The sequence below is a fragment of the Lasioglossum baleicum genome, chromosome 6 (assembly GCF_051020765.1).
Source record: "Lasioglossum baleicum chromosome 6, iyLasBale1, whole genome shotgun sequence".
NCBI lineage: Eukaryota > Metazoa > Arthropoda > Insecta > Hymenoptera > Halictidae > Lasioglossum > Lasioglossum baleicum.
The window spans coordinates 18,189,876-18,209,796 of NC_134934.1; positions in this window are offsets into that span (position 1 = coordinate 18,189,876).

The following is a 19,921-nucleotide window of genomic DNA, read 5'->3' on the forward strand; positions in this document are numbered from 1 at the left end:
AAATTTCTATGCTTTCTTCTGGCACGGCACAATTATTGAAAATCCTATTAATAAGCTTCCGGTAGGTAATGTCTAACGTATGTAAGTATAACGTATATGCCTGAGGAATGATTTCGCATGTATACAGAAGAACGTCTTCAGTAAAAGTATTATTTGAATCGTACACGCGTCGACGAACTAACAAAAAGAACGACACCAAAGCCTCGAGGAAATCGCAAGACGGACAATGTGGAATCGTTAACCCGTTTACTTAGGAGAGTAAACATTCTATCCGCGAGAGGTGATTATCCGAAAAAGGGCTACCAGCAGAGGGTCCCATAATCATGCTATGGTGGTTTGCCTTTGGGGTGGACCAGGTCCATTTTTTGGATTGATTGTCCATAATAGTGGGTGTTTGGGGTTGTGGGCTGATCAAAGCGGCGGTGAAGGCGGAGTCGGGAAGATGCGAGGCTCAGCATCAGGGGTCCAACCCTCAGAAGCAACCCTATAGTAGGACACGATCAAGAAACATGATATCGTCCGTTCAAAAAGAGATGACTTTCTGTACAATGGCGGACGAAACTGCAGAGGCTTAAAGCGATGATATTCACTTTGATAGGGACATCTTATGTTCGGGAAGGAATCAGAAATTGAATTTTTAATTACACTTTGTACTGTGCGATTAAGAAAGAAATTACCTTTTTACGTAAATCTTTACTTCAGCATTAAATAAAATATTGAACTGGCAGTAAATGTCAATCACAGAGTAATTTTTACGTTTCAAATAGAACTGAAGAATAATTTCAGTTTCATCTATAAATTGATGTTGGTTAAACATTATACAATGTTTCGAAAATCTCGACATTATTTTTGTCTTATTTGGAACGTAATGGACTATTTAACTGAGTAGACAATTTTAATACATCTGCATGTAAATTTACAGTACAGTTTCATATACATATAATATCAATTATATGTATATGTATACAAAGTGATTACAATATAATATAATTGAAGGGGTGGATGGATAAAGGTGTCAAGTAACAAATTGTTTGTTTTCTGTAAAACAGTTTTTAGCGAGATATGTTGTCCTTTTTTGATGAATGAAGATAATAACACAAATCAATTACAAATATATATACATATTGTTATGGTTAATCTCTAATACAAAAAAAAGATAATAATTATCTCCATTCATCAAAAAAGGACAACATATTTTGTTAAAAACTCTTTTACAGAAAAGAAACTTGACACCTTTATCCATTCATCCCTTCAATTATATTACATAATATAGTATAATATCAGCTACTATAAATACTTCGTGTGAATAAAAAGAGATAGTAGACTATCAACACATCATCAACTATCAGATGGACGGAGAGACGTAGTAAAGTATTAAAAGGTGATACACGAGTGGAAATAACATTTACGTTTGTTGAAATAACAATAATATCTTTCGTAATAACCCCAGTGAAAACAGATCCAGCCGAGATACAATATCTGGAGCTGTCCAATCTTCCTGCAGTCTTCGTTGGCAAGCAATAAAGGAGAGAAAATAGAAAGGTTCATGGAATGGTTGATATACATAGCCCCCTAACGGTCGACTTATTAATATTTGCTAAACCCTTTGCCTTCCTTTCGACCCACACAGTGATAGGAACCAAGACTCCAAATATATATATACATATATATAATATCCAGCAATAAGTAATCTCCTTGCAATAATATAAACGCATACCAATTTCTTAAATATGTATTTTCTTTCGATTCGACTTCGTTGCTATCTTCTTGTTAAATATTCTTCAGCCATTAATCACGTTAATTTGGAGGCTCATTGAAATCTAGAAATAACAATGTGTACGTACCAAAAATGTTTCAAGTACAAAATTGTCTCAAACTAAGAAACTGTTTAAAACTAGAAATAGTTCTCATATTAACATGTTTTATTTTTGAATTAATTTTATTCGCGGATAAGTGTAATAAGTGTTCTAACATTGGAAAATTAATGAAGGAAATATTATGAAATTGTACATAAATTACACGTTGGTATAAATACCATGTATTAGATTGTTTCTCTAAAAGTTAAGAACAGTAGATTTTTGTAACGAACTTGGAGGAAAGAATCATGTCGTACAATTTACAAAATCTAATTTCTTACTTGTTTATCGACCGATCCACGACGATTGCTTGCTGATTGGTGCTTCCAAGACGCTGCGTTGACCGCTCCTTAACCCTCCCGGCTGTCTTCTGCAGAATTGTGTTCTTCTGTTTGATCTTAAAAACAAGAAGACGATTTTAACGTTAAAATTGGGAGATTACGTGGTTATTAAATATACACACGTTATTTTATAATGATCTACTTGCTTAAATTTTTACGCGTTAAATTTCAATACTTACAATTTAGAAAAATAAATACTGGGTGTACATATCTAGTAACTGGACTAAATTACAGGTTATTAATAAATATAGAAAAAAATTGTAAATGATTTTGCGTGGTTTGATAATTTGTATCGTCCTGCAATGCAACTTTTTTCAATTTTCCAAATATTTATCTTTTCTTCCAGCATATTTTCTTCTAGCTCTGTAATAATATTATTATTTTAGGACGACAACACTAAAAATATCAGACGGAGCAGAGTGGCTTGTTTCCAATGTTTTCTTTCACAATTTTTAAAATTGTAATACTATTTTATTAGGAAATTATTTAATTTTCTTCGTTAAAGGTCTACGGTTGGTACAGAGTAGACCAAAAGTTATGCTTTGAAATAATGATAACTTTTCAAAACTTTATTTATACAGAAAATTTGTATATAACATTTTTTGGATATTATTGGACATAATTTATATTGATAATGATTACATTGTCGGCATAATTCTGCTCGGTACTGGGATCCTAGGTTTGAAATTTCCGAATCTGGAAAGAAGGTAAGCACAGAACAGATCTGCGAAAATGTAATTATATTATTGAAAAAATTAATAACTTCTGACCCACCCTGTATTTTCGTAGAGGGAAAGAAATAGGAAGATTTCTGTCGAGCGACAATCATTTTGAGAACGGACATCTCCGAATTGGTCTGATCAAAGTGAAAGTTTTCCAGTTCATCTGGGATCTGGATGGACAGAACGGTGCAGCACGAAGTAGCCAGTCAACCAGGGTGGTTGTTGGGGGTGTGGGTGGTTGGCTGGACGCAGTCAGCTCGGTGTGAAATTAGCGCAGATGTCGCGGTGACGGCTCATGGTGCAGCTTCTCTGTTCATTTTCCAGGAGACTGGATCGAAAGGGGGACGCAATTCCTGCGAGTCTGGATTTTCAGTCGCCAGTATTAAATGGTCATTGACCCAATTAATCCAGCTGGAGAAGCTAGCCAAGGAAACGTAATTCCATCGTATTATTATTGTTAATCAGTAAGACGTCACTTGGCCGAGTTCATTTGCCGGGGACCGGTGTCGATCTTCAAATCTCTTCCCAATCTCTCTGTTTTACAAGCTTCTTATACCGCTTCGTCAACTTTATATCTTTCCATAATCTCGAAATTGTTTGAAAGCTAATAAACTGATAGTAACACAAGAAACTTCTTTTTAAACATGTGCATTACAAAACACGTTTCTCTTGCAAATACAAGAAAACTATATCGAATAACCACACTGTGGATATTTTTATCCATTTATGAAAAGTACTATAGTCGAAAGTTGAACCATTATAATTACTATATAATTGAGACTGCTGATGTTTTAGTGAAATAGATAAATGATCAGAATTCTACCTTATCTTAATGGCTAAATTGTGAATGTTTCTTTCCACGTTTCTCTGTATTAATAAATAAATAAATACATATATTCGGGACATCAATAATAATATAGACAAACCATTGTTTTGGATAAGAATATTTTCACCGAACGCGAAATCAATTCATACGAACTTAGGCATCGGTGTGTACAAAAATTGAAGTATTCGTATGACAGCGTGCAGTTTCTAATATGGGATTTCGACAGTGAAATTAGACATTGGTATTTCCATATGAAAGTCACGCGTTAAACTTCGAATTTCGATCGCGAGTTTCGGTTTTGGACCTTTCAACTTTGAACTCCGAACGTCAAACTTCGGCTTTCAATCTTTCGAAATCGATTTTCGAACTACGAGTTTCTAACTTGAAAATCTCAATTTTGTACTTCGAATGTCGAAATGCTTTTCTTAAGTGGACCTTTCTTACTATGATAAACAATACAGATTGTTTCCGATATTGTTTCTCATGCAGCAGCTGTTGAATTATCGAATAAAGATTTCGATGCTTTGGATCAAAATTGACCGGGACTCCGCTGTCAGAAGGTTAATTGTATACTGTGCTAAATAGAAATTAATGTTCAAGTTTCTAAAAACAATCTTGGAGTTCGTTGTCAGAAGGTTAATATACTGTATTAAATAGAACTTCATGTTCAAGAGTCAAAAAACAATATCTTGGCAATCCAAATTCTAATTATAGAATTTATTTCTAAAAATCCGCGCGAGACACACTCGCATCATCCCAGCAGAAGAAGACATTCAAGTGGCCGCCCTTAGGTGGACTAACCAGTACATTCTGGATAAAGCAATAAACCGAAAATTGGTAAAATGAACAGCTAAAAGTCGGTGTGTTTGAGGCCGGAAAAATTAATCACTGCCTCTCCACCCACTCGACTGCAACATACTGGGGACCACCCACCGCCCTATTTCTCTGTCATCGAGTGAAAACAACGTAGCTCACCATCGTCGCAAACGTCTATACATATACGACGAATACATACGCGGAGGTACATACACACGTACACGCCGACATATACTGTATATACATTTTAGATATATGTACAGATGTATTGTGTACGTGCATCAAGGAGCTCCTGGTCCCTGACACATAATACAGCATCGACAGCAGAGTTTTCGCAGGGCCGTCTGGGGAAAGGATCGAACCGTTTGGTGGCGCAGGGTTGAAAGGAAGCGGGGGCGGAACAGGAAGCTAGCCCCCTGCCACCGCACCCCTCCCTCCCTCTTCGAGGTTCGCTCGTGCCGCGCAGTACAATATCGCGGCAACATAACTCTTCTCCCCTCGTTCATTCTCCGCAGCCCGGCAGAAACATCAACCCTCATCCTCCTCGGTAGCCCTGTGCTGCTGCTGCTGCTGCTGCTGCTGCTGCTGCTGCTCTGTTGCCCCCCTCCTCCCCTCCGCGCCACCATCCCACCCCCTTGCAACCCCTCACGCCAGCAAACTTCGTCCAGCTACACCTCCCGCCCGCTTTGTTTCAATAATACTGTTTATATTGGAACGCGAAGCATTGATCTGTTTGCGCGGCGGTCGGTTCGCGTCCCTCGCGCTAAAAGATGGACATATTGGGCGCAATTTTGAGACTAGACCGACCGTCCGTCCGTTCGTTTGTACCCGGCAACCACACCGACGGTACAAACTTATTCATATTTACCGAACTGCCGACGATTTTCAACCCCGTTTTTCGTGTCAACATTATTCTGAAGGTCGTTCGATAAATGTGGACTCTGTTCTTGGATATTATGTGCCACAGAACCCGCAAAACATTGTTTGGAACAGACTTTAGGTTTGTATCTTCTGTGGTATCTTTTTAAACAATTCTTTATGCATTTATTGTGCATTTATCGCAACATTATATGCAACTACCCCTGACAGAAAATATTCGATATTGCGAATGTGATCGTTGAACGAATTATTTGGGCGTATATTTCATATGAGTAATAATTAAATTGCGAGTCTTTAGCGAAGCAGTAATTAAATAAAAGTTAATTTCATCCCTTAATAGTCTTTTTACTTTGAAAAGATTGTAGGTGTCTGCAATGCTACTCTTCTGCTGCTGCACCCCTTCTATATTCTGTTAACCAGAGTTGGGCAAACATTTTATCGATATAAACATTTTTGCCCAACTCTGCTGGTAAAAATTGAATTTTTTGGTCATTCACGTTCTTCATATACGAGCATTTTTATATACTGCATCATATACTACACTTTTGAGCGTTTTAATAATTAATATAATCAACAATTAATATTTCAGAAACTGTCTCGAAAATCTGTACTGCAGATCTAGTACCAGAATGGCACCACGTATCATCGTTGGTACTCACCCTTGTAGTTTGAGTACTAGAACAAGAAGAAGAACAGGTCTTCTTCTCTTATTCTCTTCAGCAATTTTACAAATTAAAAGTTCTGCCCAACACTGTTTCCATGGCCATAACTGAACTGCGTCCGAAGGTCTTAGTTTAGGTACATATTTCAACCTTCCAGCTTGGTTGACTTTCAATTATCAACCTCTGCGAAGACGCAATGAAAGATAAGTGAAAGTGAGGTAACAGAAATTGTACCCCAATCAACACAATTACAGTATAGTTAATGTAGATATAAATATTGTAGATGTGTGTGAACAATGTAGATATAAATTAGGAAGAAACGCGGAAAAGTTTCCGAATAGTGAAGGCGAGCATGGCTAACGAATCAACTCGTTGTCCCCAGTTAAAAGAATAATATCCAGCTCGTCAGAAGAGTATGCTTTGAGAGGGACCCATGCAAAGGTAAAAAGGGGCAAGAATGTATTCAGCAGGGCAACACTTTTCGCCCGTATGTGTCGTTATACGATGAATCCAATGAATTCCACAGCTTTCCAATTCCGTTCTTAGAAATGGAGTTTAGATGGAGTTGATGAGGTTTCCTCTGGAAAATACACACTCGAGTCGCGTCGGAGGGGGAGGAGGGCGAGGAGGCGGGGGGAGGGGGGGAGGACTCGTTCTCAAACTTTCTTTTTTCTTCGCGGGGAATGTATCTCGGGGGCAAGAGTGGTACGAGTCAAGGGGTTTGGTCAGCGGCAGAGATGGACCACGCGATTCTATTGGTCAGATGTGATGCGCATGAGCCGTGGGGGTGAATGAGAAACGACGAGAACCTGCAATATAACCTGAAGAAAGACTCGATCGGAGTCAGGTCACGTAATGTTCCTCCACCTCTTCGGGCTCTACTTTATAACTTCTATTAATCCTTTCGCATCGGGGCTTAGGTTGCCCTAATGAAAAATCCCTCCTCTACGGCCAGCCATCGCCCCTGACACCGTTTCCATTTTTCTGTGGCCACGTGTATGGGATTTGAGTAGCGACGCCTGTTCGATTCCCGAGCGAATCTACCTTGCGATCCATTCCTTATTCGATATTACACGAGGATCAGCCGAATATAAAGTTTCTCCGTAATTTTCTCCTTCACGTGGAAGTGGAATTAATTTTCTGTTTTACGATTCACACCGCTTTTGGTGTGGATTGGTCATTTTTTAATCCCAGTGTATACAAAATAGAGTCTCAACCTCAACCTCAATCTCAATTGACATATTATATGGTATTTACCGGGCAAAATGAACATTTTCTTCGTCAATTATAAATAGACTGTGGATTTTATGCATCCATGACAAAAATGAGTACATATTATTTAAAACAGTGGACATGTTAAAAATATTTAAGAACATCCATGTAATTATACGTAATATGTAAGTCTATATGTAATTAAGAACATATAGAAACCATACAAAAATCTCTTCTCGTCTTTAACAATTTTAATAAACTGAAAATAAGATATGGACGTTTTTAAGTTGTCTTAATGCTTTTATCTTCTTAAGTTACGTCCACCTATTTTTGTCATAAACGCATAAAATCCGCAGTCTAGTAATCACGGGGTGATAGGCTTGGCCAGTACAGGGGATGTTCCAAAATTGTCCATTGTAGACCTTTTTACTTTTTCTTGCGCACCAACCGACTGCTACATGCTTTCTTGTGACGTTTGTTTTGATGCATTTTGATTATGTTGGCGTCCAACATAATAAGAGACATAGTGACAAACGTTTTATGGCAAGCAATATTACAGCTTGTTTTCTCATTTTTAATTTCTTAAAAAACTGTAAACTACGAATTTAATTTGATTTAATGTAAACTATGAATGTATGAATATGTATACATATGTATATGTATATTGTAATTTACTTCAGTGCAGCAGAAATAGATCTCAGTTGAGATCTGAAATGCTTAAAATAAAAAAAACTACTTGTATAATGATTAGTCCCTAAATAAAATATTTTGCATCTTCAATAGTCGAGGCATTTGATACAAAAATGGTGCAAAACAGTTAATCATTGCACAATGAGGAAGTAAATAAAATTTCTGTAAAACAAAATGATATGTTATGCAAGCCAGGCTAAAATTAACCAATTAGTGTCATATAAAAATACATACATATAGGTACAGCAGACCGCCAATCATTATCGGAACTTCCGATTTATCCGAACCAGTGAATGAGAGATCTCGAAAAGACAGTTTTTGATTGTTAAAAAAAATTAACTGTATATTTATGACCACTATGTATCGTATTATACATACATACAGCGAAACGAATTAATATTCGGACGCTCTAAAAAAGGCAATAACTTTTTTAATATTGTACTATACGATCTAAACTGTTTTTGGAAGCTAGAGCAATTAGTTTACTACAGGATGCCAAAAGAAATTTTTTTTAAAATCGCAATTGATCGAAATTGTAGAAAAAATACTAAAGTTGCATTTTACAACTTTTTTATGTGGGCCTATATAGAAAATTTAAAAAATGCGTTTTGTAGATCTCTGTCAATTCAAAATACTCTGAAAATTCCGTCAAAATCGATCAAATTTTCAGAGCGTATATAATTTATACCAGTTGACAAAACACATTTTTTAAATTTTCGTTATTGGGCCGGCTAAAAAAGTTGTAAAAATCAATTTTTAGTATTGTTTTTCACAATTCCGACCAAATGAATTTTGTCAACTTACTTATTAGACGTCATTGACTAAACTAATTCTTCTAGCCTTACAGAGAAATTGAAGTCATTTGGTGCATTCATATAAAAGTTATTCTGATTTAAAGTGTGTGGAATCAGTTGTGCTCCTTACTGTATGTACTTACATTGTATTTTGAGTAGTATATCTGAGATTTCTAATTACAGCAGTAGTATACCCTTGTGTTTAATAAATTGTAATTTTAAAACTGTTCGATTTTCATTTAGTTCGAATAATTGATGCCCTACTGTATACAGTTATCTTTTTTGACCGCGTTATACGGAAGCCTATCACGTAATTGAAATGTTTAACAGTAATTTTTCTTGGTTAACCCGAAGCAGAATAATGTTAAGAAAAATAAGTAAGACAAGTCGCTGACGAAACATTTTCTACGGATGGAGGAGCGGTTTTATCAACTTTTGACCCAACCTCTCCAGGTTATTTTAGGTCGACGTCGTGCAGACGATACGTCGGGCTGTCTTTTCTGAGAAAGTCGAGGCTTCAAGACCGCCGCGCGGAATACATAATCAGCCGGGATTGCATTAGTACAGCTAATTAGTCGGGCACAATGCTCTGATAATATTATAGAACCGCGACAAGCAGAATTCAACTACTCAGTTATTCATGTCGCACTCCAGTCATGCCCGACACGCTCGGGTAAACAGTGGTTCGGGAACCGGGACCAAGATTGGCGAATAAAGGCGAATTGTCGAGTCGTTAGCTAGTTTTCCGCGTTCCCGATGCCGTGAAAAGCTGCTCCTGTTCCTTCAGCGAGGGACAAGTCTCGTTCATGGCATTGTTCCCGGCCGCCGCTCTTCGAGTACGCATCCCGACTTCGGATTTGTTCGGTTTCGTCGAACCAGTTGCGGGATCTACACCTCGGAGAGCTATACTGTCGACATTTAGGCAACTCATTTTTAGTCTAATTTGCAGAAAAGGAGAAATTTTCGAACCCTGTTAGGTCATGTAAGCTTCAAATAACTTCAACACAATCCTTTGCGGATGAGGATCCTCTAACACTCTAACCCTTCAAAGCACAGATTGGGTCTGTGAGTTCCGCGAATTGAATTTGTACTGTTCTAATCTTTCTTTCGATTATCCTGGAGTTCTTCAATTAATTCTTGTTTTACTAGCAGTAGTTTTATAAAATATAACAATTATAGCATTGTATAAGAGGAAAGCTCTGAGTTTTCAGAAGAAATGTTACTCTTGACCGGTGCACTAAAGGGTTAACGCATTTTGCTCGGAGAACTAGATTTTGCGGGATCATCGGAGTGCTACACTGTCGACATTCAAGCAACTCATTTTCAGTTTATTTTGCAGAAACTCGGTGGAAATTTTCGAACTATACGTTTTTCCTTCGCGAATATGTTCTCCGCGGCTTCGTTCAGGAGTTACTAAATGACCTTGCATAACCTTGAATGATCATGTCGTTGAAATTGCATCGTGAACGGCTACAAATGTAGTTTGTATAGTTTTCGTAAAAAAAGCTAGGTTGACCTTCAAATCTCCCAAGCACCTCCACCTGCAGAAAAGGTTATGTACATCACGTAATGGGCCCTTCGAAAACAATCAACTTTTGTCTGAAGTACTTCTTTGTATCTCAAAAACTGTAAAAGTAATTCAGTTGGCTTATCCTAGGTGACTTATCCTGTATTGGACAAGAACATGTGTGGAGCCAGCTCGCATAATGGAGTCTGGCCCTCCAACTAGCCAGAAGTTGAAGGAGGAAAGGGCATAGAAAGTCCTGGACATGTAGTTTTTTAGTGGGTATTTGGGAAACGAAGACCTGTTTCCCCCGAGTCCCACATTGCCCCCCTTCGAGGAGCTGTATGCAGGTGTATTTTTCCACACGTCCTTAAACTAAAAAGAAAAAAGGTGACTCACCCTGTAGACGGTAGAATATACAGCGGTTTAAGAAGGTACGTCATTTTTGGGACACCCTGCATGTTGTAATTGACAGTTATTTCGAGTTGAACGATGACGCCCGTCTAATTTTGATAGGTGAAAGCAAGATTGTCTCGTTGGATCTACAGATGATTTTCGCATAACAGGATAATTGCGAAACACTACCTGCGACCGTCGCGCGTCGCGTCAATGGAAAATTTCTTTTTTCGATATCAGACCCGTGTTTTAGATTGACAATATCAAACAACCACAGAGAGAGGAAAAAAGAGAGGGAGGCAGAGAGGATGGAGGGGGGGGGTTAGTGGGAGTATATGGGAAACCGGAAAAACCGGGTGCCGGTAAATGGAGGAAGAGAGCGAAATAAAGAATCGATCAATGGTACTGGGCTGGCCATGCGACTTCCATTCCGTTCGGCAAATATTTGGTCAAAACTGACGTCAAAGTGGAAATCCACGGTCTCCGGGGCTCGGCCCCATTGTTTCGAGAAATTTGTAAAGATCGATCCCTGCGCCACAATGATGCGAGCGTGTAATCACCGGCTCTTTTTTTTTCGTCTATTGAATATTTTTGGTGCGCCGCGCAATTCTTCGGCCGGGGCGGGCTCGATTCGAACTTTTTCCAGGCCATCTGAAAAGCTGTGATCACCGATTGTCAGCGGGACCGGTCCCGGGATCGGCCGGAATGAAAAATAGATGAACGCATTGAACCCCATCCCACCTACCGGCCAGATTTTTTAGCAAAAACGGGAACGCAGCTGGACGGGTTCCGCTGCGTGGACTATCGTATTGAGTGAGAGAGGGACCGAGTCACGTTGTTTTTCGAATTTACTTTTTCCCTCTCTCTCCCCCCTCCCTTCTCCGCCCGATCGCTCCTCTCTCTCTCTCTCTCTCTCTCTCACTCGCTCCTTTTTTTTAGCCTGTTTTGATTGAATTGTTAGGTAACAGTTATGTGTAATTGGCTGAAATATTTGTGTGTACTCTGCGAGGCTGTGTCCTCGTAATGAATCCTGTTCAAAGAATCGTGCACACGGAATTTGTATTTGTCGAAACGGTACAATGCTTTTAACTTTATTGTTTCGCCGATTGATAGGACGAATTGATAGTCATCGCGTGTGCTCAAAATATTAGTTGACTGTGAAATATGTGTTAATTGCAATATATGTATACATATATCGTATTTTTGGAAAATGCTATATATTGACGCTACAAATCTTTCCGGAAACCAAAATTTCACGCGTTGATAAGGATAACGGGAATATTTCACGAATTTATTAGCCTGATCTCTGTTTTTTTTATTTGTTTATTTAATATCCCATTGGCGAGTTTTCCGCTTTTATAGGTATGCGTATGCACGAGTTTTATTGTTATAACACTTTTTATGTTTCTATAATTAGAGGCTTTCCACCATTTTGCTTTTACGAGCGAACCTTTCTGCATCTTTTAATTTGTATAAAGGAGTTCAAATTAAAAATAATACAGGGTGTTCGACTACAGGTGAGAGAAAATTTGAGGAGTGGTTCATGACAATATAAGACGCAAATGAAGAATAAAAAAGTTGCAACCTCTCTCTCTCTCTCTCTCTCTCTCTCTCTCTCTCTCTCTCTCTCTCTGTCTCTTCATGCATTTATAGCAAACTTGAGTAGATGAAATTCAAAATTGTTGGAGAATTGAAAAAATTGAAAATGCCAATATATGATATCTCCTCTATTAATGCAGACAATTTTTATTCTGCACAAAGATCCGCAGTCTACATGTGACTCTTTGTGGAACAGCAAACCTTTAAATTCGAGTAAAAACACGTGAAGGGACTAATGATCGATGACGTCCTTTGAAGATCAAGTCCGAAGCGTTTCGAATCGGTTGGCAACGCGATCTCTGGAAATTGTCACCACTGATATTATCAGTCCGTGGATAGTTTCACGGCTCCATGACCGGGGGTCTCCCACTGTTTGCACAGTTAGGCGCAAATCTTTGGTCTAGGCACCGGCTCTATATTAAAACACCCCTATGTGATCTGCTGATGGTAACAAATAATAGCCGAGACGAGGGTCGAAGGGAGTCAGCCCCACTCCACTCTCCATCCTCCCTCCCTCTCTCTCTCTCTCTCTCTCTCTCTCTCTCTCTCTCTCTCTCCTCCTTAGCCGATTCTTGGTCTCTTTTTCCCCCGTCGAACCCCTCAGTCATTCTCCATGGAGCAATTTATCTGCATTATACCCTCAGTTGGCTATGGTGCGTGTTTTGACAGGAACAGCATTATTAAATGCCCTGGATATCTGATCCTTCACACCCTTAATCTACATAATATGCGTTCGCCTGACGCGTGGACGGTCGCCACTCATGCTATCTCCTGCGGCCAATGGTCCCGACGATTTTTCATCTTCTTTTTCCGGAAATGAGTTATTGTTGGCTGCTTCTCATCTCGATTTGAGGAACAACAATCGTGTAGATTGAACTTTTGCTTTTAACACTTTAACTGTAACGTCATCTGTGATCTATTGACTTGCTCAAACATGATTGCCATAAAATTAGTGGCACTGGATATTAATTTATTAATTTATTAAATTATTGTGAGGTACAATCTTCATTATCAAGTTCTAGTAAGAATTATTAATAACTCTGATCGTTAGATCGATTACGGGAGAAAAATATAAGATAGGAAAATAATTAAAATATGATTCAGAAAATCAATTTAACTATTTTTTTCAGCAATTTAACTTTTACTATTCGTGATCTGGTATTCTATTTATCAAGGATACATGCTTAAATGTATGATAAATATGACATCTTATAATATGTGTCAAGCACATACTTTTTCATTGATGAACTCCAAGTAAGAATTAACTAATTGACTGCTTGACTGATTTACAAAAATACAAAGAAGTTATTGATAATTTGGGGGTGTTAAGATTCAATCGGTCAAGCATTAGTCGATTTTTAGTAAAAGTTTGTTAATGAAAAACTACGTGCTCCACGTCGCTGCGAAACGTTGCAAATCCGGTTGTAATTAATGTTTAAAGGAACATATGTGAGAGGCATATTTTACCGAGTGTCTTGGAAACTACTGCAGCTAGAGGAATAGTTTACAGGGTAAATTTGTGTAATTTTTATAAGGAATAGACCTGCGAAAACGGATTTCAAATGTCAACATTTTTTCAATTAAAACCCCAAATAAGCTCAAAGCCGTGAAAAAATAATTTTATTCTGAATCCAATGTTCCTCATTGTTTTTAATAGAACCCATTAAAACGTGCTATAACTTTTTCGATCCGTAGTATTAACCATGAACGCATTCTATCCCTGTGTGATCGAGCCGGCAAAATTGCAATTTAAAGCTCACAGAGTAATTCTTTAATCATGAACAAAAGAGAGCCGCGGCGAGCGATTGAAAAAATCTGCAAACGGAAAATTAGAGGGCTACAAATGCTAAAGCACCCCTGCTAAACGGTCCCAGTCGGCCGATCAAAAAGGTGGCTTCTTTGAAAAGGAGTGACGATGTGGAACAGCGAGCAGTCTCCCCCCATCCCTCCGGAACAGCGAACCCCTACGTAACGGGTGTCTTGTCATAATACAGCCGTAGTACAACTTAATGATCTATTGGCGCGGCGCAGTCGGGGATGTAGCATAATTCTCGACACGCTTCCTGTCGCGTGGATCGGCCATTCGATACGTCCTCCGGCCATTGAACGGGATTACAGGCGAACATTGCTAATTTTTCTCATGCCCACTGTCAGCCTGTTATCTCTGGATGATCCGGCTTCCATTCAGCCCACGACATCTTGTCAGTCCATAACGAATGTGGGATTTTGCCTATTCCCGCCGACGGAAAATTGAACCGGATAAGAATCGTTGGTTACCTTTATTTACGGCGACATACGACACCAAACAACTACGGTGGGACCTCGACTAACCGGATCCCGATTATAAACAAATATGCATTTAAATATAATTGTATTATGGAGGGAAGTAAATTTTCAAAAATGAAATATTTATTTTTTTTTTATATAATGTACATTTTAATTATGTCCCTCGGATCTCGATTATCCATCGAGCCTTAATTTATCCGGGCTGTCTTTTGTCTCCCGATCAAGCCAGTTAATCGAGGTCCTACTGTACGTTATTGCTGACCTGCAACCACTGTCCTCTCAAATCAACATTTCATTTCTATTTATTTATTTAATTTATTTCATTCTTGTATTTCAGCGAAAATATAAATGTTTTGCAACGATTAAGGTCAGCAGGAGGAAAATAAAAATCCATTTTATCCCTTGATAGACTTCTTACATTGAAAACATTGTATGATATTAAAAAAATTGTCTTATATTGTACCCAGCCAATTTCTTTGTAAACGCATAAAGGTCCGCAGTTTAATCATTGCATTGGAAATTTTATGCGTTTTGTAATTTCTAACTGCACTTCTCTACATATACATATGTATAACTTCCAACAATAGAAGGATGTTGGGAATGTTTATTTAATACAACTACTAATATGTTTTAATGTCAATTATTCAAACTCTTAATGTGGGATAAGATATATGTACATATATCGATGAGTAAACATTTACCAACATCGTATTTGTGACATTTTTCTGATTAAAATGACTCCAAATACGGTACGATTCGCATCGTATTTACTCGTTTAATTCGCGATAAAGTAGAACCTCGATTAAATTAATAAAAGGTTCCTTTCTTTAAAATATAATAAATAAAAAAGTTATTTGTAACTCTGTACTCAGGATTTATCTGAATTAATGATTACGTACATACGTAGTTCGTTTCCGTAGGCTCGTATGTTTCGAATTGTAGTCGCAGTAATACGTAAAAAATGTTATCGATTTTATTTATTAATACTTTATATCCATCAATTCTTTTTTGTATTCAGAACACACCATTCTTCCAGAAAATGCTTACACATATTATTTAAAGCATGTTACCGCAGTTGTTAGCCTATTTTGGGATACGAAAAATATCGAATATTTGCGTGGTATTGGTTCGATCGGATGTTAGGAAGTATTAGGAACGAATCGAAAGGTTTCCGAGCCGTCGCGTCGCTATGCACGACAATCGAGGTCCCTCTCCTTATCCGCTATTACCCGCCATTACAGCGGCTGACATTCAATATCTCCTTAATTCTGGTTTCCCAAAAGGACCCCAACATTTCATTTCCCCGCAAGTTTCTCCTCCATTCACCGCGCGCCCCCGCAGCCCCGATAAATCACTTTTTAACGAGTCTGATAACCCGTTCACCGGAGCTCATCCTCGCCGGCATCGATTCCCGATTATCGGCAGGCATTTCGTTCCAAATGAATCACGTGTCTTCGAATCGAAAACCGAACTCAGGTAGGTTTTGCGTGTAATAACGAGAGGGCCCCCGGCAATAATTGCGGTACAAGTACGTGCTCGCGCCGCCGCCGCGCCGCGCCGGGCACAGTTTAATTCTGAGCGATATTATAATTAAGTGGTTCGAACGTAATGGCTGGCGTCACGTAAACCGCTAACACGAGCCTCGGTGCTCATCATGCTGCTTTGTTCAAACAATCAGCGGACCCGATGGTGGCCGTCACGCGAACGTTTTACCTCGGTGAAAGTGGCCTTCCTGCCTTCGAACGGTTCCATCTCGGATCCGCACACTTGAAACATTTATTGGTATTCGCAGGAAGCTAATGTAGAAGAGGTTCGAATTTATGGCGCCGCGTAGACACTGTTTGCATACCGGCGAAAAGTTCCCGGAGTTGCTTAACTATCGCAGAGACCGTTTAATCCGATTAGAAATTCCAAGTCATTTTTCTTCCATTTGCGAGACCCGCCCTCGCGAAATAATCCACCACCCAGAAGCAAAACTGGCAGTAGCTACTCGAATAAGTCGCGCCGCTCTTTAATTGCCCCCATACTTTTGGTACATACGTCATTCTATATGATTAATTTCGATTTTTGGTTTTCGCGGAAATTCCAAGTTACCAGATATTGGCACAAAGTTGACCTTGAACTTCAAGGTCGAAAGGTCAACAATCTTTTATTACATCGTCGAAACTCAATAGTTAAGGCTTGTTTATGGCACTATCACATACGTACTGCACCATCTCAAATTACTCAAATTGTTAAATGAATTGTTTGCGCGTATATTAAATAACAATTGTTAACAATTTCATTGTATATTAATAAATTCTTTACATTTGACATGTTCTATCACTGCATTTACTTTTACTGTTAAAAATTCTATCTAGTATTATTCTATAAAAGCTCCAACGCCACGTTAACAATGAAATTATTTTTCGCATCGAAAAAATTAGAATGATAAACAGTCGATTTGTTGCGTCGAATACTTTTCGCCAGGGAAAGTTTCGACATCCATTAGTAAACGTCAGAAACTTATTCAGGTTGAAGCCTCCAAGTGTTGAAACGCAGTGAACAAATACGCAACAACGGAATCAATCTACTCATCACTTTGCACATGTCAGAACCATAATTATTCGGACGCACGAAACAAGTTTCACCTGTTCGCGGCCGTAAGCCGATCGTGACGCTCGCTTGGGCAAATTAATATTTACCTTGCCTGGCACCCCAATCTACCGAAGCACTGAGCTCTCACTCGCTTATTAATGGATATCCCACCCCATTTGATGTCCCACCCCTGGTTACCTCTCTCTTCGTTGCTCGGTAGACACGCAACCCGCAAACTTTGATAACCGAGCAGCCAATTTCCGGTTGCGGTTCGTCGGCTGGTTGCTTGGAGTACTCAACTCATTGGAGTGATAAGTCTAATTCACGGCGACGTATGTTAATTCGAATGACAGCTCGAGCATTATTAGTTCATCAGAGTCCATCTCGATCAAATTTTTACATGGCCTCCCCTTGCTGTTCTCGTTAATTACCACAGAAAATCGATTTCGAAATTATTGTACCTTCTACTGCCTTCTTCCTTTAATCTTGCAACATTTGCTCTGGACTATTGTTAACTGAAAATAACGAAGCTCGAACGAGACTGTCGATTAATAAAAAGAAATTAATTTAATTTTTAAATCATTTTTTTCTATTTAAAGCAAATCTTATACTTAACACTTCAGCTGTATTGTAAGAATTTAATTTTATTGCTAGTTATTTTGTATTCAATTAATAACAGTTCTGGGTATATTTAAGGGTAAAATTTAAAAGTTAGGGATATTTTTTAAATTAGTGGTACGGTTTAAAAGAGATATGCTTTAAAATATTGAAGAAAAAAATAGTTAATTATTAATTATTGATTAATTTATGTTTGCACCTTCCTAAAATTACAGCTACATTGTTGGATAAAAAAGTAAGAACGGTGCAATAATATCTTTAAGTTCTACATATAAATGTTTTCCCTGTTTTATATTCTACTCTTACATTTTTGTCATAAATGCATAATTGCATGACATCTGCAGTCTAGTATCATAATAAAACTATAATGATTTGAATAAAATATATGTGTATACACATTGGTGTATTTTTTAAATTGAAACTGGAACTAATTTTTCAATTAGACTGATTGAACAAAATTGTCTATATTAATTGCAAAATACAGAAACTACATACATAGACATTTGTTTTCTCAGCGATTTTATATAGAGTCGAGAACAATACAATAATATTTCGAAGCTCTTCAAACACGTCCGTCACTTTTAATCAATTCTTTAGTCATTAAACCAAAGTACAATTCTGAACGAATCAATTTCCGTTTAATCCACAGGCAGCTCTAAGGATGGATAAGCCCGGATGCATCTCCAAACGTGGTATCCAGACTGGAAACTGTGACGGAGAAGTGAAAGAGGAGGAAGCGCGCGCCATAAATCCAGCCAGTTGGAAGCCATTTTGTATTCGCGTTTCCCCGATATCACTCGCGGAATCAACGCGGCTGCCATCGCGGCAGCTGAATAATAAATTACGCCGTTAGTTGAAACAATTAATTAATAATTCATGATAGGCAAGGAGGGAATCCGCCAGGTGGAAGCGAGCACGAGAGGGTGGTGATTGTAATTCGCGTCTGCGTCGACGGGACGCAGCAGAAAATCGAGGGGGGTTGAAGAGGGATGCGAAGAGGGTGACACATCCACCATGCTGAATATAATTTACTTGAACAAACTAAAATCCCTAGGCAGAGGCGGAGAGATCCTCGTCGCGCTTTCGCGGCCGCAACGCGTTGTCCTTTTCGAGGCTGAACCCTTCCAGCCGCGCTCCCGTTAACCCTTTCGCCTCCGACCCCATCGCGCGGCGGGCTCCTTTGCGAATACTTTATAAGCCTGAAGACGCGGCTCAATGCCGCCTAAACTTTATTCTCTATTTATGTTTACCCGCGGCCCCGGAACACGAGCTTTTCCTCGAGAAGAGCTCTTTGGTTTTCGGGAAGGGGATTATGGCGGCCGGGGAAACCGGCTGGATATGAAACCCGTTTGCGGTGAAAACGAGGACTCGTTCGCTTGGTCCCCGAACTGCAATCAGATCCTCTGAATTGCAGCTTCCCGAGACAGAGACGTACTTGTCATTTTGGCTGCTAGACTACTTATAAGTCCGTCGCTTGATCCGATCTGTATAAGAGACTGCCGTACAGGTTGGGGCACGTTTTGTTTTTTAACTATAAAATTTCATAGGACGAGAATTACGCGACGAACTTTATATCGTTGGAAAGATATAGTTGGCAGCTAAGTTTTCGGCAAAAAAACAATTTTAATAGGGCAGTCCAAATATGTACAAGGAAAGGTACAAGTACATAAGAGTAGTAGAGCTACCGGAATGTTTAAGCAAGGGGGGAGAAGGGACAGTCGAAAGCTCCTAGCACGAGTAAGATGCGGAAATACAGCAAATTGGAGCAGATACTGGCTAGAAGACGAGGCAAGAGGATGCGACCTTTGTGGGGACAAGTATGGAAGCCTAGAACATTTAACCAGAGAATGCAGGGTAATGGGAGAGAAGATCAGGATCGAGGATGTAGTGACCGGGAGGAAAGATAGAAATGTCGAAGAGTGGTTGGAGAAGTTGAGGAGAAAGAGAGCATAGATATAACAAGAATATACCAAACTAGAAATAAATGTTAGGGAATAGTAGGTTAGGGTAGGAATGAGTGAGACAAAGAAAAAGAGTGAAAGTTAGGTTAATGTAAAACAAGTCACATTTCTTAGCTGCAAGGCTGAAATAAAGCAAATACCATAAACGCATAAGCCTCGGGGGATCTGTATGCGTTTATATG